At 44.3% G+C, this 26795-nt stretch overlaps 1 pseudogene; it reads right to left on the bottom strand.

The window, feature by feature from the left end:
* Positions 1-4160: 4160 nt before the first annotated feature.
* On the bottom strand, positions 4161-4279 carry LOC141124865 (5S ribosomal RNA; annotated as a pseudogene).
* Between the last annotated feature and the right edge of the window lie 22516 nt (positions 4280-26795).

Genomic DNA, 26795 nt, shown 5'->3' with positions numbered 1-26795 from the left:
TACATCACGGGACACAAAGCCATAGTAATTACTATGTGGGATGTCCCAGAGCAATGCCAACTGAGGGGAGGGAGACACAACCAAAGTAGAGCACCATGAGATCAGAGGATTTATACTGCTGCCTGCAGTACACTGCGCCCAAAGGCGACATCCTCATGTCTTTTTACACCCACCAGATAGAATCTGGTAAATGTATGGATTGAAGACCAAGTTGCGGCCTTGCAGAATTGAGCCATGGAGGCTTGGTGATGCACTGCCCACAAAGCACTAACAGCCCTAGAGGAGTGCGCTTTGATTTGAGAGGGTAGAACTACCTCTTTAAACCATAAGCTTGAACGATTACTTGTCGAATACATTTGGAAATAGTAGATTTCGATGCTGCCTGTCCTCTTTTAGGACCTTCTGGCAACACGAAAAAAACATCCGTTTTCTGAATCTGAGCAGTCGCCTTTAAGTAGACTTTGACTGCTCTCACCACATCAAGAGAATGTAGTGATTTTTCTTCCATAGAACAGGGTTCTGAAAAAATGAAGGTAGAACAATATCCTGGTTTAGATAAAAACCTATATCAATAAACAAAATAAGTGCAGCGCAAAACAGAAAATATAAATGAGAAAAGGATGATAAATAGTCCAATAATAAATTGGTAATCAGAAAGTTCATTAATGCCAATATGAAATAACCCTCTTCTGGGGACACCCGCATTGGTCACTTATCCAGGCGATGCAATAATATGAAATAAGATTGTGCTTACCAGATCCAGTTGACCCCTTAATTATAGGGGGTCTTAAACGGCATGAATGGACCCGTGGCAAACTGCTGGGCTAGCTGTCATCTGCAGGTCAAATAGATTCCTCGAATAACGGAGGTCCCATCAGGTCTATGGTGTAATACTGGTATACTGCAGGGATGGCTGTCATATGCTGAATGCTCTCTCTCAATGCACAGCGGTATCCGTGAGAAAGGGGAATCCGTATTGAAAAGGCAGAGCAAAGAAGCAATGATCCCCAGAAAAAAACAAATGAAAACATCTAAGAGCGATCTATAGATGAAAGGTTTCCAAATTTATTCAAACGGTGAAAGGTAACAAGGGAGAGATGCTATATAAGCGCCAACACATGTAAAAATCAATGCGGCTGTGTTTAGTAGTGAGACAGACTGTTCGCATCCGAACAGCTGTCAGCAAGAGAAGGCTGCGGGTGACGTCGGTCATGCAGTTCTGCCCCCGTACGCGGCGTTACGTCACAAGGACTTCATCAGCGAGGGTTGAGTGCACCTGTCACCCGTAGACCTAAATATACCCGCTGTCTCTCAAAATGGGAGTGTCAGGAGCGTCGGGACCGGAAGTCCCCGCCGGGAAATCCTCTCCTGAGGATTCTCTAGCTTAAAGTAAAAAATCTTTTTGACAATGATTATTTAAAACAACACACCTGCATAGAAGTATATACATAACAACTAATAAAATGGATGTTTAAAAACATAGTAACAGAGGCAATAAAAAAGCAACAAAAAAGCAACATTATTTGTTGGAGATAAAACAATTAAGATCGAACTCCACATTTAGTCCTCTCGGGACCGACACTCTGGCTAGAGAATGCTGCGGGTGCTCAATGTATCATAATAATGTTTAAAGTATTTTATTACACATTTTACTACATATTCTTTTAGTTACATGGTAACTCTTTATATCCCTTTGAAATTTATGATTAAGTTTTGGCATTGATGCCTCTTGCATCACTTGCTGTGCGGAGTAGTTACCAGGTTTTTTAATCAAATCTTTCATTGTTTTTTATAGCATTGGGAAGATGTCCCCATTGAGCTCAGGACAGGATTTCCCGGCGGGGACTTCCGGTCCCGACGCTCCTGACACTCCCATTTTGAGAGACAGCGGGTATATTTAGGTCTACGGGTGACAGGTGCACTCCACCCTCGCTGACGAAGTCCTTGTGACGTAATGCCGCGTACGGGGGCAGAACTGCATGACCGACGTCACCCGCAGCCTTCTCTTGTTGACAGCTGTTCGGACGCGAACAGTCTGTCTCACTACTAAACACAGCCGCATAGATTTTTACATGTGTTGGCGCTTATATAGCATCTCTCCCTTGTTACCTTTCACCGTTTGAATAAATTTGGAAACCTTTCATCTATAGATCGCTCTTAGATGTTTTCATTTGTTTTTTTCTGGGGATCATTGCTTCTTTGCTCTGCCTTTTCAATACGGATTCCCCTTTCTCACGGATACCACTGTGCATTGAGAGAGAGCATTCAGCATATGACAGCCATCCCTGTAGTATACCAGTATTACACAATAGACCTGATGGGACCTCCATTATTCGAGGAATCTATTTGACCTGCAGATGACAGCTAGCCCAGCAGTTTGCCACGGGTCCATTCATGCCGTTTAAGACCCCCTATAATTAAGGGGTCAACTGGATCTGGTAAGCACAATCTTATTTCATATTATTGCATCGCCTGGATAAGTGACCAATGCGGGTGTCCCCAGAAGAGGGTTATTTCATATTGGCATTAATGAACTTTCTGATTACCAATTTATTATTGGACTATTTATCATCCTTTTCTCATTTATATTTTCTGTTTTGCGCTGCACTTATTTTGTTTATTGATTTTTACTGAGGTTGGTGTTATCCTTTTAGTGTTCAGCTTGCAATAGTTTTAAGTTTAGTTTGCGCTGATTGTTCTTTCTTTTATATTAGATAAAAACCTGATATTACCTTCGATAAAAAGTTAGGATGAGGACGCAATACTACCTTATCCTTGTGAACAATAAAAATATGGATCTTTACAAGAAAGAGCAGCCAATTCTGATACACTTCTTACAGCAGATATGGTTTCCAGAAAAAATAGTTTCCTTGTCAAAAAAGGACCAAGGGAATATGTCGTATCGGCCCAAAAAAAGGCTGTTTTGTAATGCCGACAAAACTAAATTCAAGTCCCAAGGGTTCATGGGTGACCTAACCGGAGATTAAGCCATGTTACCCCCTGAATAAAGTTACGAACCAAAGAATGCAAAGCAAGTGGTCATTGAAATAATACCAATAAGGCCAAGACCTGTCCTTAGAAAGCACTCATGGCCAGCCTTATTTCTCACCCCATCTGCAGAAAGTCAAGGATTCTACCTTTGACCTATTTCCTGGGGTGCAACTCCTGGTTTCACACCAGAAGACATGTTTCCCAGACTCTATAATATATAATTATGGAGGCTGGCTCCCTTGCATTAACCAAGGTAGAAACTACTGAACCTGACCGCCCACGCTTCTTCAGAGTGTGGTTCTCAATAGCCAGACCATTAAATTTAGCGTTTGTAAAGTGGGATGGAACTCCGGACCTTGCGAGAGAAGGTCTGGCCGTGATGGTAGGGTCCATGGGTCCCCTACTGCCATCTTTACGATCTCTGCATACCAAGATTTCCTGGGCCCCGCTGGGGGCCACAAGAAACAACGACTTCCCTTCCTGCTTGATCCTGCGAAGAAGTCGTGGACGCAGGCAGAATGGGAGGGAATGCATAAATCAGTGAGAACCGATTCCACGGGTATAGCAAGGCATCTGTTCCGCATGCTAGCAGAGCCTTTGTTCTTGACACAAAGTTGTTGATTTCTTTGTTGAACCTGGATGCAAACAGATCTATGTCTGGGATCCCTCGTTTTTGACATATTGACAGGAAGATATCGGGGTAAAGGAACCATTCTCCTGGGAACGACTGCCGGCGACTCAAGTAGTCCTCCTGCCAATTTTCTATTCCTGGAATGAAGACTGCCGATAGGCAAAGTACATTGTTTTCTGCCCAAGATAGGATATGATTCACCTTTCTCTGGGCCGCACAACTTCTTGTGCCCCCTTGGTGATTAATATAGGCCATTGCTGTAGCATTGTCGGATTGAATCCTGGCAGGACAATACCATAAACTGAACATTCAGGCCCTCGGGACCAAGAGCTCTGTCTGAATGTCTAAAATGTTAATGGGTAAGGCCATTTCTGATCTGGGCCACTTCTCTTGGACAGTTGCCTCTTCCAGGACTGTTCCCCAACCTAAACAAAAAAGGTTGGCATATGTTGTTACTACTTCCCAGGTAAATAAAGGAAGGATTTTCCCCTTAGTATATTTTTGGATATTAACCATAAACTGAGGCTCCGGCGCACCCAGCCTACAGCACCTGGTATTTCCAGGTGGTCTCTCATCCGGGTACTAACCAGGCCCGACCCTGCTTAGCCTCCAAGATCAGACGAGATCGGGCGCTATCAGGGTGATGTGGCCGTAGGCTTTGGAGTCAGACACATTGGGAATGTAGAGCTTGAACCCTTTAATCCAAGCCGATAGGATACTGTTTTGCAGCAGGCTTGAATGAAACTGAGCATAAGGAACAGCCTCGAATGAAGCCACCATCTTTCCCAACAACCTCATGCAAAGTTGAATAGAAGAAATTCATCTTGCTTTGACCACCTAAATCAGTTCCTTTATGGCGCTGATCTTTGCCTGGGGTAAGAATACCCTTTTCTGGGTGTACCTATGATCGGACCCAAGTATTTTAACCTTCTTCATGGTTTTAAAGAAGATTTCTCCTAGGTTGAGAATCCGACTTAGATATTCCAGGTAGTTGAATGTGGTGAACATACTTTGGTCTAAGCGTGCTACCGACTGGTCTATCAAGAACAGATCGACTAGGTAAACCATAATCGTTATACCTTGGGGCCTTAATCTGGCTAGAAGAGGGGCCAGAACCTTTGTAAACACTCAAGGTGCAGTAGCTGGACCGAAAAGCAGAGCTACACACTGAAAATTAAGTTTTTCCACCTTGAAAAGTAGATATTACTAGTAAGCGAGGAAATAGGCATATGGAGGTATGCATCTTTGATGTCGATTGACGCCAAAAGTTCTCCTCCTTGTAGGATGGAGATAACTGATTTGGACTGACTCCATACGAAAAAAGAGTGGTTATATTCAGGAATTCAATTTAGATTTTTGAGATCCAGAATGACCATTCGGATTTGGCACCGTGAAAAAAAGAGGTTTGAATCAAACCCCAACCTCTGTTCTTACATGGGGACCGCCATGATCACTTTTTTCTTTTTCTTTGGTATCCTTAGAAACGTTTGATCTGAGAAAACGAGGAGACGGGAACTCTTGGAACTCCAGTTTGTACCCTGGAGCTATTGATGAAGTCCCCCATTCATCTCGACACTCTTCCTGCCAGATCCTTGAGAACTGCAGAAGAATTCCCCCTATTCGATTGAACCTGACGGTGGAAGCCGCCATGACTGCCTGGAGGCTGATGCCTCTGGCACAGGTGAAGGAGCTTTAAAACGAAAATACTTTTACTCCTTTTCTTAAATGGCAAAAGAGGTGCTTTCCAGTAGAATTTCTTTGGATGTATTATCCAAAACATCCCCAAATAGCTGTTTCATAGCAAAAAGGAAGACTAGCCAGGAGCTTCTTACAAGGCGCTTAGCGAAGGGCGCAAGGCCTGAAGAATAGAATCTCTCATAGCAACTATTGCAAACATAAAGCTGCCTCCCGGACCTGCTGAGCAGGATAACCTTGAACACCTGTTTAAACTGGTCTCCCAATGATTAAGCAATTATTGTCAGTGCAGGCTGAGACACTCAATCTGCCAGTGAAAAAAAAGTTTTGTTTTTTTTAATAGGAATTCCACCTTTTTTTATCCGTTGGATCCCTAAGCATTTGAGCATTGTCTGCCGGACAAGTCAAACTTATTCACAGACGATATAGCAGCGTTAATTGCTGGTATACCCTACTTAGTGAATTCCCTCCACCATAGAATAAAGTGTGAAAACTTGGGAAAACGTTTTGTGGGAAAAAAAATGCTTATCTGGGTGATCCTCTCAGATACAAAAAAGCTTTTCCATGGACAGGAAAAGGCATGCACAGCTTGAGGAGGCTTTAGTGAACCCAAACACTCAGTTAAGGGTACATAAATGTGGAGCGATCATTCAGTAAGAAATTGCACCATCAATCTTAAGATTGGAACAGCTGATTCTCCCGCATTTGACACCTCAGAAGAGGAGTCATCAGCCTCACCACAGTCTCCTAAGAGAATTTGTCTTCTCCTGCCCCTAGTTCTTCAGTTTGAGGGTCCTGGGTAATGGAAGAGAACCTGTTGCAGACATTCCATGGCCCTGATGCTTACTCTGACCAGCCACCCCCTCTCAGGGGAGGATGCCATTTGTAGAGATGAGTAGGCTTTCCAGAGCTTGAAGAAGACCATTTTAGCTCTTTTTTGGGGGTCAAAAAAGGACCTAGTGCTCAAGTACCTCAAAAACCAGGGTGACTCTGTAGGTACTCAGTAGCAATTTGTGCCAGCGTCCCTAGCATTTGCAGTGCTTTTGCAACAAAAGCACTGCAATTGTTGAATCTGCAAAGTCGCACTCACACACACACACGCACACACAATTCAACACTTACGACACCTCACTTTGGTCCCAGTGGGGATACCCCAAACACCTCTTCTTCTAACAGCATACTTACGAACGTGACACCACAACCCAATTTTTCAAACCCTCTAAATTTAGCTAATTCACTATCCCTCACGCAATCACAAACATGTAAGAAACAAAGCACCCTTGACTCTCACATTATCTCAAACGCAACACCTACCCTAAATTTTCCCATGCTAGGGATACCGCCACCTCACACTTAGGACTAGATGTCCTGAATCTTACTCCTTATCACTTCTTTGAACAAGATTTAAATGTGCTAAAACTGGGTTTAAGTTTCTGTCCATCACAAAAAAATCGACAAGTACAAGACGATTAAGGATGTTTATTTGTTTACTTGCAACCTTACCTACAAATTTCTATTCGACCAAGATCGAATAAGGAACAAAGAGGAGCGGGAACTCTTGGAGAGTATAAAACATTTTAAGATGGATGAGTTCCGAGCACTTCGGGACCTAATGCTCCTTTTAGAGAAAAGCGAGAGTACCCACGTTAATGACACCCCATTCCAACATCTCGGAATCCTCCTACATCCACAGCTAATAGATTTAAACCTAAATCTCGTCAATTTCCCGACTTGTCCCAAAATCCTCAGATCTGGACATTCTTACAAAATGTTGTAAGTGACATCAAACATATGGATATACCTCATAGAAAGAATAACCTAACTCCATCACAGCGTCAAGCCATCTCCAAAATGTACAATCACCCTGATGTCATCGTCAAACCCGCCGATAAAGGCGGTAACATAGTCCTTTTGAACAGATCCCTTTATGAAAACATGTGTTTGAAAATTTTATCTAACAAAGATTGGTATCGGAAAATCCCTTCATCACACACCTTATCTTTCAGGAACCGGTTTCTTGATATCATTGGGGATGCCAATCTAAGAGGGTTAATTAACAAAGATACCTATGAATACCTGAATGTTCGGTCTCCCAGGGTGGCGACATTCTATGCACTTCCTAAAGTGCATAAGGACCCGGTGTCGCCCCCTGGGAGACCGATAATTTAGGGTATTGGCAGTTTAACGGACAATGCTAGCAATCTTGTAGATGCCACACTCATGCCCCATGTTATGGCCTTGCCATATACTAAGGACACTTTGGATCTTTTGAAGCAGATTGAGGGGTTACTGGTCCCTCCTTATTCCCTGCTCGTGACGCTTGATGTGGAGGCTTTGTACTCCAGCATCCCCCACGAGCAGGGGATCGGGATGGTCCATACTCTCCTCTTTGAGGTGAACCATCACCATTGGAATTATAACAAATTTATTGTGAAGTTACTCAACTTCATTCTGACTCACAATACTTTTGAATTTATGGGTTCCCACTACCTCCAGGTGCAGGGCGTAGCCAGGGGCACTTGTTGTGCCCCTGGCTACGGCAATCTGTACCTGGGGGGGTGGGAACGTCACCTGTTCTCTCGAGACCAGTATGCAGAATATCTAGATCAAATTTTGATCTGGAAACGCTACATAGATGTCATTTTTATCATTTGGACAGGCACTACAAAGACCCTTAAAAAATTTATACAGATGTTGAATGTCAATCATTTCAACTTAAAATTTACATATCAATGTCATGCCAACTGTCAGCTTTCTGGATCTCGAGATATACAGGGACACCAACAACACCTTATCTACAAACCTTTTCCGGAAAACCACAGCAGGTAATACACTGCTACATGCTACAAGTGCACATCCTCTCCCCCTCATCAGAAGTATACCGTATGCACAATATCTTCGCCTTCGCCGAAATTGCACACAAATGACGGACTTTCAACATCAGGCCAATTTGCTTAGGTCATGGCTTCTAGCTAGAGGCTACAGCCGGTCTCTCCTACGTAAGGCCTTTAATAAGGCCAAAGGAAAATCACGGACTGATCTACTGTACACAACAAAAACCTGACCACAGAAATCCACCATCAAAATGATCACCAAATTTTCCTCCCACCATCAGGATTTGAATAACATTCTAAAAAGACATTGGCATTTTCGAATGGAAGACCCCATTTTAAAGAAATATGTCAATACACACCCAGAAATAGTTTACAGACGAGCAACTTCCCTTAAGGATAAACTTGTATCTAGTCAATATAAAACCTACAATCCCATTGCTTCACAACAACCAAGGGGCACAGTGCCTTGTGGCAGTTGCTCATTTTGTCCATGGATATCTTCTGAATATCCTATCCCACTCCCTACTGGTGAAATTTACCACCCAAAATTTTCTGCTACGTGTTGTACCCAAGGGGTGGTTTACTTGATGATGTGCACCTGTGGGGCTTTTTACGTGGGGAAGACGGCCAGACAGTTGAGGCAAAGAATCAATGAGCACATTTACTATTCAGGGAATGGTAAGATGCTCACTCCCGTGAGCAGACACCTGGATTTATATCATCGGTTTGATACGTCCTCTATTTCCTTTGCTGTTCTGGCCGTCGTCCCCCAAAACCCCAGAGGTGGTGAATGGGACAAATTCATATTACAAAAAGAGACCCTATGGATCGAGCGTTTAAACGCCACTAGGGCACCTGGCTTGAATGAATCCCATTCATATAGACCCTTTCTTTGAATGCATATTTATCTTCAAAGAAAAAACCCCCCCTGAGTATGTGCTAGTATAACCATAAGCACTGTCTACGAAATGATATGAACTGTTCATGAAATGTATAACATACTATGTTTGGTAAAAATCTCCTTTAAAAATCTTTCCCTTTTACAGATCGATGTAATCCTATGTTCCTTCCCTTTGATATGTCAAATACTTTTTGTTTATCTATACATACTTCTTAATCCCTCTGGGATATTATGATTATGTACAAAAGTATTTATAATCTGTGTACAATTTGTTGCTGTAGATATTATGTTTTTTTCTTTTTCCCCCTCTTCTGATGACTCTGGGACTTCCCTTAGTGTTGGTCTCCCTTTGAATTGTTTGGCCCCCGCGCTTGGTGAGTTCCATGGCCTAGCGCCGCACATCTGGTTCGATCTTCTGGCCGGATGTGTGGCGACTGACGGGGGCATGGGGACTCTGCTATTCCTCTAGCCTCCACCCTTGCTGCCAGCACATTGGCTCGGCTTCGTCCTCCCGAGTTACCGCTCGGCGCATGCGCGGAATTCCTTCCGACCATGCGTCATGCATGCGTGGGGGTGACGTCGTTTGGCGCATGCGCGGTAGCCTGCGATGGGACCAGGACACGCCGGGCTCTCCCGAGCCAGCTGTTTCCAGCCTGGCTCACCCTATTTAAGGGTGCAACAGCACCTGTCCGATGCGATCATGGAACCGGCCCCCGCCACACTGAGCGGTTTCTTGAGCTGCCTCTCACTGATGCCAGGGTAAGTCCAGCTACTTTTTGGATCCCAAATACACTTCCTGACCGATCTGCAAACAAACATTATGTTTGCAGCCCATTCTGACTGCAATGCTTCACAATCTGATTGTGACTGTGTTCCTTTCTTTCTCATACATCAGCAATACAGCTACAAGCTCTGTCCCCTACCCATGGACACCTGATGCTATCTACATCTGAGAGGTTCTCTGACTTTTGGCCGCTGCTGTGTTCGACCTAAACCATACATGTCTACTTTTTGATCGATCTGCGATCATGTGTATATAAGGTTTTATTGGTAGTATTCACTTTCACAATACCTCATTGGTAAGTCAACAACCTTTTTGCAATTGTACGTAGGTGCATAATCCTACTGTGATCCAGATCCCCCTTCCTGTTCCCTCTTTTCCATTTCTCCCTTTCTACCCTCCCCCTACTCCTTTTCTTCCCTCCTCCCCCTTTTCCCTTCCCCCGCTGCCTCTTTTTCTTCGTTTTCGGTTTTATCAGATAGGTCTATTATAACAACTTTACATACTTACATACATTTCCTATTTGTATTTACCCTTCCTTTACCTACTTTATACCCCGCGGGATTGGTGCTCTCTCTGCCCCTTGGATTGGTTGACCCTGACCACCGGGCTGTGCCTTATTTCTTTTGGAGACCATAATCTTTCATAGGGTTGTCCCATAGGTCATTAGATTTGGAGGTTTTTTTATTTTCAATATGAAAAATGTATATATGTACATTCTATATATTTCTCTTTCTGTCATTGTGATAGTCTTTTGTCATCTCTTTTTTGTATTCTGATCAGAATCTCTAGCTCCTGAGGAAGTGTTCTGTGTAATGTGAAACATGTAGAGCAACTAGAGAGCATCTCACCTTGGATCACCAGACCTGCAGCACCTCGTTTATTTTGAGCTTGATGATTGTTTACTATTCTGTGTTTGGGGAAGTATAGCCTCCTTTATTTGGCAACAAGTGTTCTGAATATATGATTATATATTTATAATTATTCTAAACCCCACTCAAGCTTGCAGGATAGGATCCTCATGGTGTACCAATACTAGGTTCTATGTCTAGCCTGACTTGTTTTTAAATGTCCATGTTTGTTCATTGTCCTTTTATACTTTATTAATAAAAATTCCAAACATATTTATCTTTTTGTAGTTTAATACTGGTGTGCCTACAAAGTCCCATTTTTAGATTTCATGTGTCTTTTTTGGGGGTGTTTCAACCCCCCCCCTTCTGACCATAGCCCGATGTACAAAGCAGAGGTACTACCAGAAGAAATCGCATCCACTGCTTGAGCAATAGTCCAGCTACTGCCGCTGCTATTAATGCTCAGCCTGATGCAAATAGTAAATGTGTCAAATAGGAAATGCCTGTATCACCAAAACCTCTTTCATGCTCCTCTTTGCTCTTATGTCTCTCTGACAATTTTGCAGCCAGCATACACCCTGTTCCAAATTATTATGCCAATGATATTTTTCTCATTTACCTAAATAATTGGTGTAAACAACAGTCAGCATAATTCTCATGTTATCAACTATTAAGAGTACAATTCAAATTTTATTGAACAAACTTCTTAATGATAACAGTTTTTTTTTTTTTTTTTCAAAATAAAAAAAACTTACAATGCACTGTTCCAAATTATTATGCACAGTAAGTTTCAAAACACTTTAGAGGTTGTAAAGAACTGAAAATTGACATTTGTTGTGTTTGCAGCATATTTACTGAAATCAAAAGCTATTTCAATCAAACTTTGAACAACATTTTAACTTTTCAAATATTTTAACAGGTCACGTTATATTTTAACATAGGACCCCTTATTTGATAGCAGCTTCACAAGTCTTGCATCCATTGAACTTGTGAGTTTTTGGACAGTTTCTGCTTGAATTTGTTTGCAAGATGTCAGAATAGCCTCCCAGAGCTGCTGTTTGGATGTAAACTGCCAGCCACCCTCATAGATCTTTTGCTTGAGGATGCTCCAAAGGTTCTCAATAGGATTGAGGTCAGGGAAGGATGGAGGTCACACCATGACTTTCTCTCCTTTTATCCCCATAGCAGCCAGAGGTATTCTTTGCAGGATGAGATGGTGCATTGTCATGCATGAAGATGATTTTATTACGGAAAGCATAGTTCTTCCTTCTGTACCAGGGAAGGAAGTGGTCAGTCAAGAACTCCACATACTTTGCAGAGGTCATCTTTAAACCCTCAGGACCTTAAAAGGGCCGACCAGCTCTCTTCCCATGATTCCGGCCCAAAACATGACTCCACCACTGCCTTGCTGACATCGCAGCCTTGTTGGAACAGGGTGGCCGTCCACCAACCATCCACTACTCCATCCATCTGAACCATCCAGGGTTGCACAGCACTCATCAGTGAACAGTTTGAAAATTAGTCTTCATGTATTTTTCTGCCCAATGCAGCCGTTTCTGCTTGTGAGCATTGGTTAGTGGTGGCCGAATGGAAGGTTTATGCACAGTTGCAAGACTCTGGAGGACTGTACGCCTTGATGTCCGTGATACTCCAGAGGCACCAGCAGCTTCAAATATCTGTTTGCTGCTATGTAATGGTGTTTTAGCAGCTGCTCTCTTGATCCGATGCATGGATCTGGCAGAAATCTTCCTCAATGTGTGTCAGGAAAGAGGCAAGTGCCAGTCTCGCCAATATCGCTGCCTTCCTTCGCACGTGCGCAATACGGCTAATGTTTGTGTGCAATTCAGCGAAACGGCTAATGCGCGTGCGCGATTCAGCGGAACGGCGGAACAGCAGAGAGATCCTTTTTCTTCCCCCAATTGCTTGAAAATGGTGCTCTGTTTAATAATGTGGAACACCCTCCTTTAGTAGTTTTTGCTTTAATTGAGCTCACCTGGCAATCTAATTGTCACAGGTTTCCGAGATTGTTTTCAGTGATAAAAAGAGCCCTGAGACACAATGCCATCCATGAGTTAAACTGAAAAACAAAACATTTAATCTTTGTGACACTGAAATAGAATTTGCATAATAATTTGGAACAGGGTGTAAATGGAGTTTTTCTTTTTAAACACACTCCCGCGTTGAAGGACGCCAACGCAGCGCTATGCCCCGCCCCCACCATCACATCGCACCCTCCTCCTTTCTTTTTTTATAAAAAAGAGTTTTCCCGCACAAGCATGGGCCTCCAATCCGCCGGGATCGGCTGAGTGAGGGAGAGTTGGCACGGAGAAGACCTGGAAGCCGCCGCCGTGTACAGGCTGTGAAAGAAAACGGCATTGCCGATAGTTTTTAGTTCTCCCTTATACTCAGTCTCTTGAAGAGGGGAAGAGTTCATCTCAGGTGGGGGTGTCTGGAGGAAGCAAAACCCCCCCTAAACTTACTGGAGGTCTGCCTGCTAGCCGGAGGAAAAAAGTCTGCTACTTCTGTGGCACAGCGTGACTCTGAGCAAAGCATGAGAAGGTACGTGCTCCATACAGTCCCCAGTGGTGACACTTAGGCATGACAACATTTACTTTAAAGGAGACATTACATTAAAAAATTTTAAGATTCCTTAGAAAAACTCCATTTACCTTTCCCGCCGCAGGGTTTTCTGTGGTAAAACCAACAGACCCAATCTTCACAAATCACGGTGGGTTCCATTAACAAACCTTCAAGAACCAGGGACCCTTGGGGAACCCACAATCCTGCACCTGTAAAAAGCACCCCGCCAGTAAAACTTTATGGCCTAAATACCAAAAATACTGGATCCCGGGGTCCAGCTCTCTAAAAAGAGAAGCATTACTGGCAAAACCTCTTTTCTTCGGATACGAGGCCCGGGTCCATTCAATTCGGCCTAAAAGACACTTTGAATGGATCCAGCTGCATAGCTAGCCCCAGCAAGGATTGCTCCAGAGGAGCTCAGCACATCTCACTCGTGACCAACACCTTAGACACTGGCGAAAAAACTGAGATACTCCCAGTAGTGGGAGGGGTTATATAGGGAGGCAACTTCCTGTTTAGGGTGTCCCAGTGTCCAGCACCTGAAGGTGGACTATAACCCACATAGTAATTACTATGGCTCTGTGTCTCGTGATGTACGATTAAAGAAAAGTGACTTGTAGGATAATAATTACTACAGAAAGGACAGTCCTTTGAGGTGTTGGGATCTTCGGATAGCTATCATTGAGGCCCTTTAAGAGCATCAGTGCACTTAACGACAGTCCCAGTTAGCCTCCATGCAGTATAGGTATGGTAAAGTCTCGGCGGTGGATATGGTTCAGATGCGGTAAAAGTACAATATTATGCAAAATAGGGCTGGTATGGGTGGTGTAGGTGCAGGTTAGATTTGGAATAAGTGCAGTGTAGAGTGCAGTATGGGTGCAATATGAATTGGATACACTTGGTGCCCTGCTCTCAGTGGCTCAGTCTTGGCTAGCAGTGTCAAAAATGGGTATTCCCTCTTAAGTGTTTTCCCAGGATGCTGCTGTGGATGCTCACTGCAGAAACGCCCCCCCTTAGTCACTCCCTAAAAGCCTCCAGTGATTAGCAGTGGGAAGCAGAGGGTGAGTGGATGCTCCAGCCTCTCTGTGGCAATGCAGGATCTGTGCTGTCCCAGTGTCAGTGTCAGTGTGCTGTCTTTCAGTGTCAGGCTTGCATCCCTGCTGGCAGGCGAATACTCGCATAGAGGTGCTCTGCTCTCCCTCTTGACTAAGCACCAAGAAGAAGAACTTTTTCAGGCAGTTTAATACAAATCTACTTTCCACTTCTCCTACTGTATAGTGTATATTGGGAAATGTACTGTAACCATTATCGTGTAGCCATTAAATGGCTGGCATATCAAAGTACAACTGCCAGGATTCTCAGCACTCTACATAGAAGTCTGTAGACTTGCTTGGCTTTTGCTCCCCCCCTGCTGGCCAGAGGAAGATGGTGCAGCAAAACATCTGTATCTCAGTATAGGGAGAGAAGAATAAATGGCAATGCCTCCATCTTCATATTCCTGTAGCCCAGCACCTGGCTACACAGATCAACTATAGGTCAGAAGAAGGTTAAATCTGTCACCATTCTGCATGCTCTCTGCCAGCAGTGCTGAGGTTTCCATGGTGTCAGAGAATGTTTCCAAAGTATCTAGTATGTAGTTTGTTGTATATATTTATCTATAGTTGACGAAAAAAATGTTCTTTAAAACACCATTTTGTCCATGGCTTTTTTTCAAAATATATCTATATTTCAAAGCTTTGCCCACACAGGAACTTAACAAATATGCCATGTCCTACTTTTTACATTACTTGTGTGCTCCCTTTTTGACAGCATAAATATTTAAGTTAAAGGGCACTAAATAAGTAAGTACCTTGCAGACATTATCTCCCAGGCCAGCAGCACAGAGGTTTCCATAGTGATGGGGGGAGCAGCCACAGTGGCTGGGCTTTGTTTGGTGTGTGCTGAGTACATGCTTGATGATGAGTGGAGGGACTGAGGGTGTACTGTACGGGGCACACAGTTAGGCCTCTGGCACACTGCAGCTTGAAAATGCTCAGTACAGCTTATTTTTTTACTGAGCTAAAATACAGCCCATTAATTGTAATGTGCCTATGCACGCAGGCATGTAAACAAGCGCTGTGTATGCTTCAGTAAAAAAATATAGAAAAATCTGCATTTTTGGTCAGTAATTTATGCCTCATGCGCGCATTTGCGCAAATGCACACAGATTTGTCCATTTACGTGGTCAATCCGCAACAAGCTTCTGCGCATGCGAGAAAATGCGTGCAAATTTGCGCAAAACGCATATGCGTGAAAGTGCATACAAAAAAAAGTTTGAAAAAGTAAATGCTCAAACAGGAGTATCATGTGCAAGAGGCCTTAGAGATTTGGGGGATCTGGATTGCAGGTAGTGGTGGGCACAGCCTGAAGTATGCCAGCAATATAGGGATTAATGGGAAGCCAATGACAGTCCTGACCCCTGTATATTAAATATTTCTGACCCCTGTATTCTATGCATTACACACATCTGACTCCTGCACTATGTACCTTGCACACACCTGATCCCTGCACCCTGTACATTACATACTTCTAACCCCTGAATAATGTGCACTACATAAACCTAAACCCTGCACTCTGCATGATTTAACCACTTAAGGAGCACCTCACGCCGATGTACGTTGGCAAGGCGGCACGGGCAGGCAGAATCACGTACATGTGAGGGGGATACCATCCGTTCGTGCCCCCCCCCTCGCGATCGCCGCTGGCCAATCAGATCATTCCTCTGCTGCTGTATGCTAAACAGCAGCAAAGGAAATTATGTCATCTCTCCTCGGCTCGGCATTTTCCGTTCCGGCGCTGAGGAGAGAAGACTTCAATGTGAGTGCACCAAACACACACACACAGTAGAACATGCCAGGCACACAAAACACCCCCCTTTACCCCCACGATCACCCCCTAATCACCCCCCCCCCCCCCCCCCCCCCGTCACACTGACACCAAGCATTTTTTTTTTTTTTCTGGTTACTGCATGGTGTCAGTTTGTCACAGTTAGTGTGTTAGGGCAGTTAGGGTTAACCCCTTTTAGGTCTAACTGATCGCTGTATTAGTGTCGCTGGTGACGCTAGTTAGGGAGGTAAATATTTAGGTTCGCCGTCAGCGTTTTATAGCGACAGGGACCCCCACATACTATCTAATAAATGTTTTAACCCCTTGATTGCCCCCTAGTTAACCCTGTCATCACTGATCACCGTATAACTGTTACGGGTGACGCTGGTTAGTTCGTTTATTTTTTATAGTGTCAGGGCACCCGCCGTTTATTACCGAATAAAGGTTTAGCCCCCTGATCGCCCAGCGGTGATATGCGTCGCCCCAGGCAGCGTCAGATTAGCGTCAGTACCGCTAACACCCACGCACGCAGCATACGCCTCCCTTAGTGGTATAGAATCTGTACGGATCAATATCTGATCCGATCAGATCTATACTAGCGTCCCCAGCAGTTTAGGGTTCCCAAAAACGCAGTGTTAGCGGGATCAGCCCAGATACCTGCTAGCACCTGCGTTTTGCTCCTCCGCCCGGCCCAGCCCAGCCCACCCAAGTGCAGTATCGATCGATCACTGTCACAAAACACTAAACGCATAACTGCAGCGTTCGCAGAGTCAGGCCCGATCCCTGCGATCGCTAACAGTTTTTTTGGTAGCATTTTGGTGAACTGGCAAGCACCAGCGGCCTAGTACACCCCGGTCATAGTCAAACCAGCACTGCAGTAACACTTGGTGACGTGGCGAGTCCCATAAGTGCAGTTCAAGCTGGTGAGATGGCAAGCACAAGTAGTGTCCCGCTGCCACCAAGAAGAAGACAAACACATGCCCTTCGTGCCCATAATGCCCTTCCTGCTGCATTTGCCAATCCTAATTGGGAACCCACCAGTTCTGCAGCGCCCGTACTTCCCCCATTCACATCCCCAACCAAATGCAGTCGGCTGCAAGAGAGGCATTTTCTTTATGTCCTCCCGAGTACCCCTACCCAAGGAACCCCCCCAAAAAAGATGTTGTGTCTACAGCAAGCGCAGATATAGGCGTGATACCCGCTATTATTGTCCCTCCTGTCCTGACAATCCTGGTCTTTGCATTGGTGAATGTTTTGAATGCTACCATACACTAGTTGAGTATTAGCGTAGCGTACAGCATTGCACAGACTAGGCGCACTTTCACAGGGTCTCCCAAGATGCCATCGCATTTTGAGAGACCCGAACCTGGAACCGGTTACAGTTATAAAAGTTAGTTACAAAAAAAAGTGTAAAAAAAAAAAAAAAATATATAAAATAAAAAAAAATAGTTGTCATTCTATTGTTCTCTCTCTCTCTCTATTCTCTCTCTATTGTTCTGCTCTTTTTTACTGTATTCTATTCTGCAATGTTTTATTGTTATTATGTTTTATCACGTTTGCTTTTCAGGTATGCAATTTTTTATACTTTACCGTTTACTGTGTTTTATTGTTAACCATTTTTTTGTCTTCAGGTACGCCATTCACGACTTTGAGTGGTTATACCAGAATGATGCCTGCAGGTTTAGGTATCATCTTGGTATCATTCTTTTCAGCCAGCGGTCGGCTTTCATGTAAAAGAAATCCTAGCGGCTAATTAGCCTCTAGACTGCTTTTACAAGCAGTGGGAGGGAATGCCCCCCCCCCCACCGTCTTCCGTGTTTTTCTCTGGCTCTCCTGTCTCAACAGGGAACCTGAGAATGCAGCCAGTGATTTAGCCAGCTGACCATAGAGCTGATCAGAGACCAGAGTGGCTCCAAACATCTCTATGGCCTAAGAAACCGGAAGCTACGAGCATTTTATGACTTAGATTTCGCCGGATGTAAACAGCGCCATTGGGAAATTGGGAAAGCATTTTATCACACCGATCTTGACGTGGTCAGATGCTTTGAGGGCAGAGGAGAGATCTAGGGTCTAATAGACCCCAATTTTTTCAAAAAAGAGTACCTGTCACTACCTATTGCTATCATAGGGGATATTTACATTCCCTGAGATAACAATAAAAAATATTTTAAAAAAAATGAAAGGAACAGTTTAAAAATAAGATAAAAAAGCAAAAAGATAATAAAGAAAAAAAAAAAAAAACACCCCTGTCCCCCCCTGCTCTCGCGCAAAGGCGAACGCAAGCGTCGGTCTGGCGTCAAATGTAAACAGCAATTGCACCATGCATGTGAGGTGTCACCGCGAACGTCAGATCGAGGGCAGTAATTTTAGCAGTAGACCTCCTCTATAAATCTAAAGTGGTAACCTGTAAAGGCTTTTAAAGGCTTTTAAAAATGTATTTAGTTTGTCGCCACTGCACGTTTGTGCGCAATTTTAAAGCATGTCATGTTTGGTATCCATTTACTCGGCCTAAGATCATCTTTTTTATTTCATCAAACATTTGGGCAATATAGTGTGTTTTAGTGCATTAAAATTTAAAAAAGTGTGTTTTTTCCCCAAAAAATGCGTTTGAAAAACGCTGCGCAAATACTGTGTGAAAAAAAAAAATGAAACACCCACCATTTTAATCTGTAGGGCATTTGCTTTAAAAAATATATAATGTTTGGGGGTTCAAAGTAATTTTCTTGCAAAAAAAAATTATTTTTTCATGTAAACAAAAAGTGTCAGAATGTTGTGCATAAAATGCCAGGACAGTTCAAAACCCCCCCCAAATGACCCCATTTTAGACACCCCAAGCTATTTGCTGAGAGTCATCTTGAGTCCATGGAATATTTTATATTGTGACACAAGTTGCGGGAAAGAGACAATTTTTTTTTTTTTTTTTTTTTGCAAGTTGTCACTAAGTGATTTATTGCTCAAACATGCCATGGGAATATGTAAAATGACACCCCAAAATACATTCTGTTGCTTCTCCTGAGTACGGGGATACCACATGTGTGAGACTTTTTGGGAGCCTAGCCGCGTACCGAACCCCGAAAACCAAGCACCGCCTTCAGGCTTTCTAAGGGCATAAATTTTTGATTTAACTCTTCACTGCCTATCACAGTTTCGGAGGCCATGAAATGCCCAGGTGGCACAAACCCCCCCCAAATGACCCCATTTTGGAAAGTAGACACCCAAAGCTATTTGCTGGGAGGTATAGTGAGTATTTTGCAGACCTCACTTTTTGTCACAAAGTTTTGAAAATTGAAAAAAAAAATGTTTTTTCTTGTCTTTCTTCATTTTCAAAAACAAATGAGAGCTGCAAAATACTCACCATGCATCTCAGCAAATAGCTTGGGGTGTCTACTTTCCAAAATGGGGTCATTTGGGGGGGGTTTGTGCCACCTGGGCATTCCATGGCCTCCGAAACTGTGATAGGCAGGGAAGAGTGAAATAAAAAATTTACACCCTTAGAAATCCTGAAGGCGGTGATTGGTTTTAGGGGCCCTGTACGCAGCTAGGCTCCCAAAAAGTCCCACACATGTGGTATCCCCATACTCAGGAGAAGCAGCTAAATGTATTTTGGGGTGCAATTCCACATATGCCCATGGCCTGTGTGAGCAATATATCATTTAGTGACAACTTTGTGCAAGAAAAAAAAAAAATTGTCACTTTCCCGCAACTTGTGTCAAAATATAAAATATTCCATGGACTCAACATGCCTCTCAGCAAATAGCTTGGGGTGTCTACTTTCCAAAATGGGGTAATTTGGGGGGGTTTGTGCCATCTGGGCATTTTATGGCCTTCAAAACTGTGATAGGTAGTGAGGAGTAAAATCAAAAATTTACGCCCTTAGAAATCCTGAAGGCGGTGATTGGTTTTCGGGGCCCCGTACGCGGCTAGGCTCCCAAAAAGTCCCACACATGTGGTATCCCCGTACTCAGGAGAAGCAGCTGAATGTATTTTGGGGTGCAATTCCACATAGGCCCATGGCCTGTGTGAGCAATATATCATTTAGTGACAACTTTTTGTAAATATTTTTTTTTTTTTGTCATTATTCAATCACTTGGGACAAAAAAAATAAATATTCAATGGGGGTTTTGTACTGCCCTGCCATTTTAGCACCTCAAGAAATGAGATAGGCAGTCATAAACTAAAAGCTGTGTAAATTCCAGAAAATGTACCCTAATTTGTAGACGCTATAACTTTTGCGCAAACCAATAAATATACGCTTATTGGCATTTTTTTTACCAAAGACATGTGGCCGAATACATTTTGGCCTAAATGTATGACTAAAATTGAGTTTATTGGATTTTTTTTATAACAAACAGTAGAAAATATCATTTTTTTTCAAAATTTTCAGTCTTTTTCCGTTTATAGCGCAAAAAATTAAAACGGCAGAGGTGATCAAATACCATCAAAAGAAAGCTCTATTTGTGGGAAGAAAAGGACATAAATTTAGTTTGGGTACAGCATTGCATGACCACGCAATTAGCAGTTAAAGCGACACAGTGCCAAATTGGAAAAAGTCCTCTGGTCCTTAGGCAGCATAATGGTCCGGGGCTGAAGTGGTTAAACACCTGACCTCTGTACTCTGTATGTTACATATTTCTGACCTCTGAATTCTGTTCATTATGCACCGCACTCTCTGTACATTACATACTTCTGACCCCTGCACTATGTCTATTACACACACTTAACCCCTGTACGTTAACCACTCCTGGCCCCTGCACTATTTACCTTACACATACATCTGATCCCTGCACATTGTATGGTACATTACACAAACCCAACCCCCTGCAGTCTGTATGTTACATACACCTGACCCCTGCACTATGTACACTACATGCAACTGGCTCCTGAACGTGGTATAGTACATTACACACACCTAAACCCTGCACTTTGTACGTTAAACACAACTGACCAACTGGACTTTGTACCATACATTACATCTGACTCTTGTAAATTACGCATACCTGACCCTACACAATGTACATTACATACATCTGACACCTGAACTTTGTACAGTACAATAAACACACCTGACCCGTGCAGTCTGTATGTTACATAATTATGACCGTTGCACCATGTACATTATACACGCCTGACCCCTGCATTTTATCTGTTATAAGCTTTTGACCACTGCATTCTGTGTATTGTACTCCTGTTCCCTGCACTCAATACATAGGCTAAAGCTTCAAACCCCTTAAGTGCATTTTTCCACTCCCAAAATTTGCAGCACCCTGTCTCATTCTTCTCTTCTGACAGCCCAAGGGGGGAAAGGTGTGGGCGAGGGCTGTCTGGAACCCCATGATTTCTAATATCTGTGCTGATTAAGGAATGTAGTAGGGTGTCTATTTATTCACCTCGGCAGCTCACACCTGATGAAGTAGAAGCAGCTTGGCAATTGATCTGCAGCCAGGTGAGCAGCCCTCCACTGTCAGAACCAGTGTTGCTACCAGAGTACTTCAGTTCCAGTGGGGTGGCTCTGTGTCCTTGGATCTCTCCAGCTGTTTAACCTCAGCTACTCTAGGGTTTGATGTGAAGGGCGCTGCCTATAAGGATAATTGCAAATAGCTGTGTTCTAACTGTTTTTACTGAAGTAGTGATTCTAAGCTAGACTCTAATTATGGAGTCTTTTAGAGAGTATCCTATGCAGCCACATGTTACATGTGTAGCGCCCTCCCAGTAGGGCAGTTAGGTAAATTTAGGGCTCATACACACTGCAGCTCAAAAGAGCTCAAAGAAAGCAGCTCCTGCAGGCTTTTGAGCTCTTATTTTTTCTGCCTAGATACTCCCCTCCATGTTAACCAATGTGTCTATGCACACTAGGGATTTTTCAGGCGTTTTCAGGCATATGCTTCTACAGGCAGAAAAACCCCCCACCAAACTCACATTTTTGAGAGGAGCTAGTGCCTCAAAGAGCTCAAAATAGCTCAAAAACGCATGAAAACGTGCAAAAACGTTTGTTCCAGCATTTTGTTTTGTTTATACAGTGGTTAAGAAAATACTATCTAGGAGGGTTTGTGAAAAAAATGCTTATGCTCAAAAAAGCTTGAAAGAGCTCAATAAAAACGTGAGAGCACAAAAAAGAACAAGCTTCTTCAAGCTTTTATAGGCAGAAAAACACAATCGTTCTGCGCAACACAGACAATTCAGCTTCCAGACACAGAGGTGCAGATTTTTTGCCGATATGACATTCAATAAACATTCTTGATAATCAGATAATTTTGTGAACGCAGACAACGCCAAGATGACTGATCCTGGCAAATTTAAAATGTAGATAAGAGTGATGGTAAGGGGTGGTGTCTACAGCCTGTGTCCTCCAGCACCACAATCAAAGTCTTAGAGATTTTCAGAAATAATTTTGATGGCGGTGATGAGATTTTAGGATCGGCCAGTTTTTAAATTGGCAGGGGAAGCCATGTAAGAGATGACAGGTGGGGGTTGGGGATGCAGTGCTGGCAGCCTGTACAGGGATACTTTCTCACCTTCTTGCCCACGTTAACTCCATTAGCGAGAGCAGTATGCGGTGGAGGCAGTATGGAGTGCGGGGCAGTATGCGGTGGGGGCAGTATGTACTGGGACAGTATGTGATGGGGGGCAGTAAGTGGTGGGGGCAGTATGCGGTGGGGGACAGTATGTGGTGGGGGGCAGTATATGGTGGGGGGCAGTATATGGTGGGGGGGTAGTATATGGTGGGGGGCAGTATATGGTGGGGGGGCAGTATATGGTGGGGAGCAGTATGTTGTGGGGGAAGTAAGTGGTGGGGGCAGTATGCTTTAGGGGGCAGTATATGGTAGGGGGCAGTATATGGTAGGGGGCAGTATGTGGTGGGGGTCAGTATGCGGTGGGGGGCAGTATGCGGTGGGGCAGTATGTGGTGGGGGGGCAGTATGCGATGGGGCAGTATGTGGTGGGGGGGCAGTATGCGATGGGGCAGTATGTGGTGGGGGGGCAGTATGCGATGGGGCAGTATGTGGTGGGGGGCAGTATGCGGTGGGGGGCAGTATGAAGTTGCACCCCTGGGATCAGTTCCCTGCTGTTTGTGTCCAGATTAGGGTGCTGAAGCCTTATAGATAGAAGGAACTCCTGCAGGAGAAAACTTCAGTCACTCACCTCATGGCTACAGGTGAAGATTCCCGGGCTGCCATCTCGGCTCCTCCTCCCAGTGCATTTTCAGCCAGAGAGGACACCAATGTATGTGGGAGTCAGCCACATCCCCTGCCCCGCCCACTATCTCGATCAGCCCCGAGAGAATCCACGGGCTTCAGAGAGAGTCCTTACAGGCTGCCTGCCATACGAGGCGGATCGCCGGGTGCTGCAGCTGAAGACAAAGAGGCTGCTCCTGCCAGACCCCTTTGTGACCTGAGCGGAGGACTAAGCACAAACTTGGCGCTGCTCCGGGGGAGGAGGGAGGGTCTGCCTGCTCCTTCTCCCCGCCCAGCAACTCTGCACCAGCAGCCAGGCAGATGGAGCCGCGGGAGCCACCTCCTGCTGCTCCTACTACACTCCGCACCACGCAACCACCTGGCAGGGGGGAACCGATCCTCTGGAGGGGACCCAGGAGCCCTGGCTGTGCCCCTAAGTGTCGGAGCGCCCTAGGCGGCTGCCTACTCCGCCTAGTGGTAGCACCGGCCCTGCCTGGGCACCATGGTGCAGAAGCTACTGCAGTGACCCAAGGCAGGTAAAGGCTACAGACATACCTACCTACTCTGATGATGATGGGTTTAATGAGATCAGTCATTAGATGAGATTAGAGCTGAATATTGACTGGCTGACATGCATATTTGGTAAATCTGCGTTTATATCTTCATATACCTTAAACTGAATATTGACTGACTGCTCACATGCATATTTGGTAAATCTGCGTTTATACCTCCATATACCTTAAACTGAATATTGACTGACTGCTCACATGCATATTTGGTAAATCTCTTTGTCGCCACTTTTTCAACTCCATCTGTAGCCATGCTCACATTTTTCAATGTTTATTTAGCCATTAAGTCTTACCTAAATTATGGGTTCCCTTAACTTTACAATTTTGGCCTTTTAGTCCCCTTGCAGTTTGATTGTGGTGTGAAAGTTTTTCTTTGCTAGTTGTGTTCCTAATATCCCCTCCTAATTGATTAATTGCCAGATTCAACCCACACCCAACACACAGTATAAAAACAAGGCCTTCTTTACGGGGGAACACATACAGGGGTCTGCACATACAGGGGGTTTTTCCAAAGAAGTGGGGTTCTTTAAATAAGTGGCACTTCTGCTCTTGCACTTCAGCGATTTGCACAAAGCAAAACACATCAGACTGCAGGTGACCTCAATTCCAATTTAACTCACTTTCCTCTCTGAAACATGCACTCTTTACCTCTCCTCCTTTTTACAAATGCTGCCTCTCTCCTCAAACTATCTTTTCTTCACCCCTCTGCTCCACCCCACACTTTGTACATATCACCCTCACTTCTCTCCTCCCCCTATTACTGCACTCATCACCTCTTTCTAACTCTTAGCCCACTTGCTAACATACCCCCCAGGATATTGAAGCATGTCCCCTCATACAAATCATATCATATTACCTCCCTTACTCTTCTGCTACTCCTAACCGCTGGAGATATTACCCCAAACCCTGGGCCTCCCTTATTTAACTGTGCCCAACACACCCATCACCCTACACCCTCTGGCTGTAGTCGCAATCTACACAATTTAGTCTCCATTCCTCTTCTTCCCAACGCCAGCCTCCCTCTCTCCTGCACCCTCTGGAATGCCCGCTCTGTCTGCAACAAACTCACTGCTGTTCATGACCTCTTTGTCACTAATTCCTTTAATCTACTTGCTCTCACCGAAACCTGGCTCCACGAATATGTCACACCTTCTCCTGCTTCCCTATCCCAGGGTGGCCTTTACTGGACTCACTCCCCTAGGCCTAATGGACGCAAGGGAGGTGGAGCGGGATTCCTCCTATCCCCCCAGAGCACCTTCCAGGTTAGTCACTCTCCTCCCTCTTTTTCTCTCTCATCATTCGAAGCCCACTGTATACGTCTATCCTCTCCTACTTCCCTGGACCATTATCAACTTTCTTTGATGAGTTTTCTGCCTGGCTACCCTACTTTCTCTCTTCAGAAATTCCCACAATCCTTCTTGGTGATTTCAACATCCCTGCTAATACAAACACTTCCGCTACTTCTAAACTTCTTAGTCTAACCTCTTCATTTGACCTGAAGCAATGGGTACAGGCTTCTACTCACTCTGATGGGAACACCCTTGACCTTGTATTCTCCTACGGTACCTATGCACTCCATGCAACTTCTCAAACAATCCTTTTCCTCTCTCCGACCATCACCTTATTAGTTTCTCTCTCCCCCTGTCTTCCACCACCTTTCCCTCCAATCGCCTAACCATTACCCGTAGAACCTTTTGCAACTTCAACTCCTCTCTCCTCTATTCTGCTATTGACCACCTCTATGACAAAATCTCTCCCCTGTCCTGCCCAAACCAAGCCACGTCCATCTACAATAAAACCCTGTCCTCCACCCTGGACCAGCTCACTCCCCTCACTACACGCAGAATCAGGCCTTGACCCCTACAACCCTGGCAAACAGATGACACTAAAATTCTCAAAAAACGTAGTCGCGCTCTTGAGCGTCTGTGGCACAAAACTAATGCCCTGTACACATGGTCGGACATTGATTGGACATTCCGACAACAAAATCCATGGATTTTTTCCAACGGATGTTGGCTCAAATTTGCCTTGCATACACATGGTCACACAAAGTTGTCAGAAAATCCAATCGTTCTGAACGCGGTGACGTAAAACACGTACATCAGGACTATAAACAGGGCAGTAGCCAATAGCTTTTGTCTCTTTATTCTGAGCATGCGTGGCACTTTGTGCGTCAGATTTGTGTACACACGATCGGAATTTAACCGATCAGATTTTATTGTCGGAAAATTTTATAGCCTGCTCTCAAACTTTGTGTGTCGGAAATTCCTATGGAAAATGTGTGATGGAGCCTACACACGGTCGGAATTTCCGACAACAAGGTCCTATCACACATTTTCCATCAGAAAATCCTATCGCGTGTACAGGGCATAAGTCTCTCAAAGACTTCAACCATTACAAATCTGCCCTCCAAAAACCTTCAAAAACCTTCAACTCTCTACTTTGTCCTCCACCGCCTCCACCCACTGACTTACTCACTGCCCAGGAGATCGCTAATCACTTCAAAAACAAGATTGATACAATCTGTGATGAGATCTCCACTCTACAGGTATCTCCCCCAGCTAAGACCCCATGTCAACAGGTAAAACTGACACTCCCCCTATTCAAATCTGCTACTACAGACGAAATTGCTAAACTCCTTTCTATCTCCCACCTAACCACCTGTCCCCTGGACCCTATTCCCTCTCAAATGCTACGGTCGCCCTCTGACCCCATCCTACACCCTCTAACCAACATCTTCAATCTCTCCCTCACCTCTGGCATCTTCCCCAATGCTCTAAAACATGTACTGGTCACCCCCATACTTAAAAAGCCGTCCTTGGACCCTACCAATCTTAACAACCTACAGCCTATCTCCTTGCTCCCCTTTTCCTCTAAACTCCTTGAACACCTGGTTTACAACCGAGTGACCACCTCATTAAAAACA

The sequence above is a fragment of the Aquarana catesbeiana genome, linkage group LG01 (genome assembly GCF_042186555.1).
Source record: "Aquarana catesbeiana isolate 2022-GZ linkage group LG01, ASM4218655v1, whole genome shotgun sequence".
In the NCBI taxonomy this organism is placed as follows: domain Eukaryota; kingdom Metazoa; phylum Chordata; class Amphibia; order Anura; family Ranidae; genus Aquarana; species Aquarana catesbeiana.
This window is presented reverse-complemented; position numbering and strand designations above follow the sequence as displayed.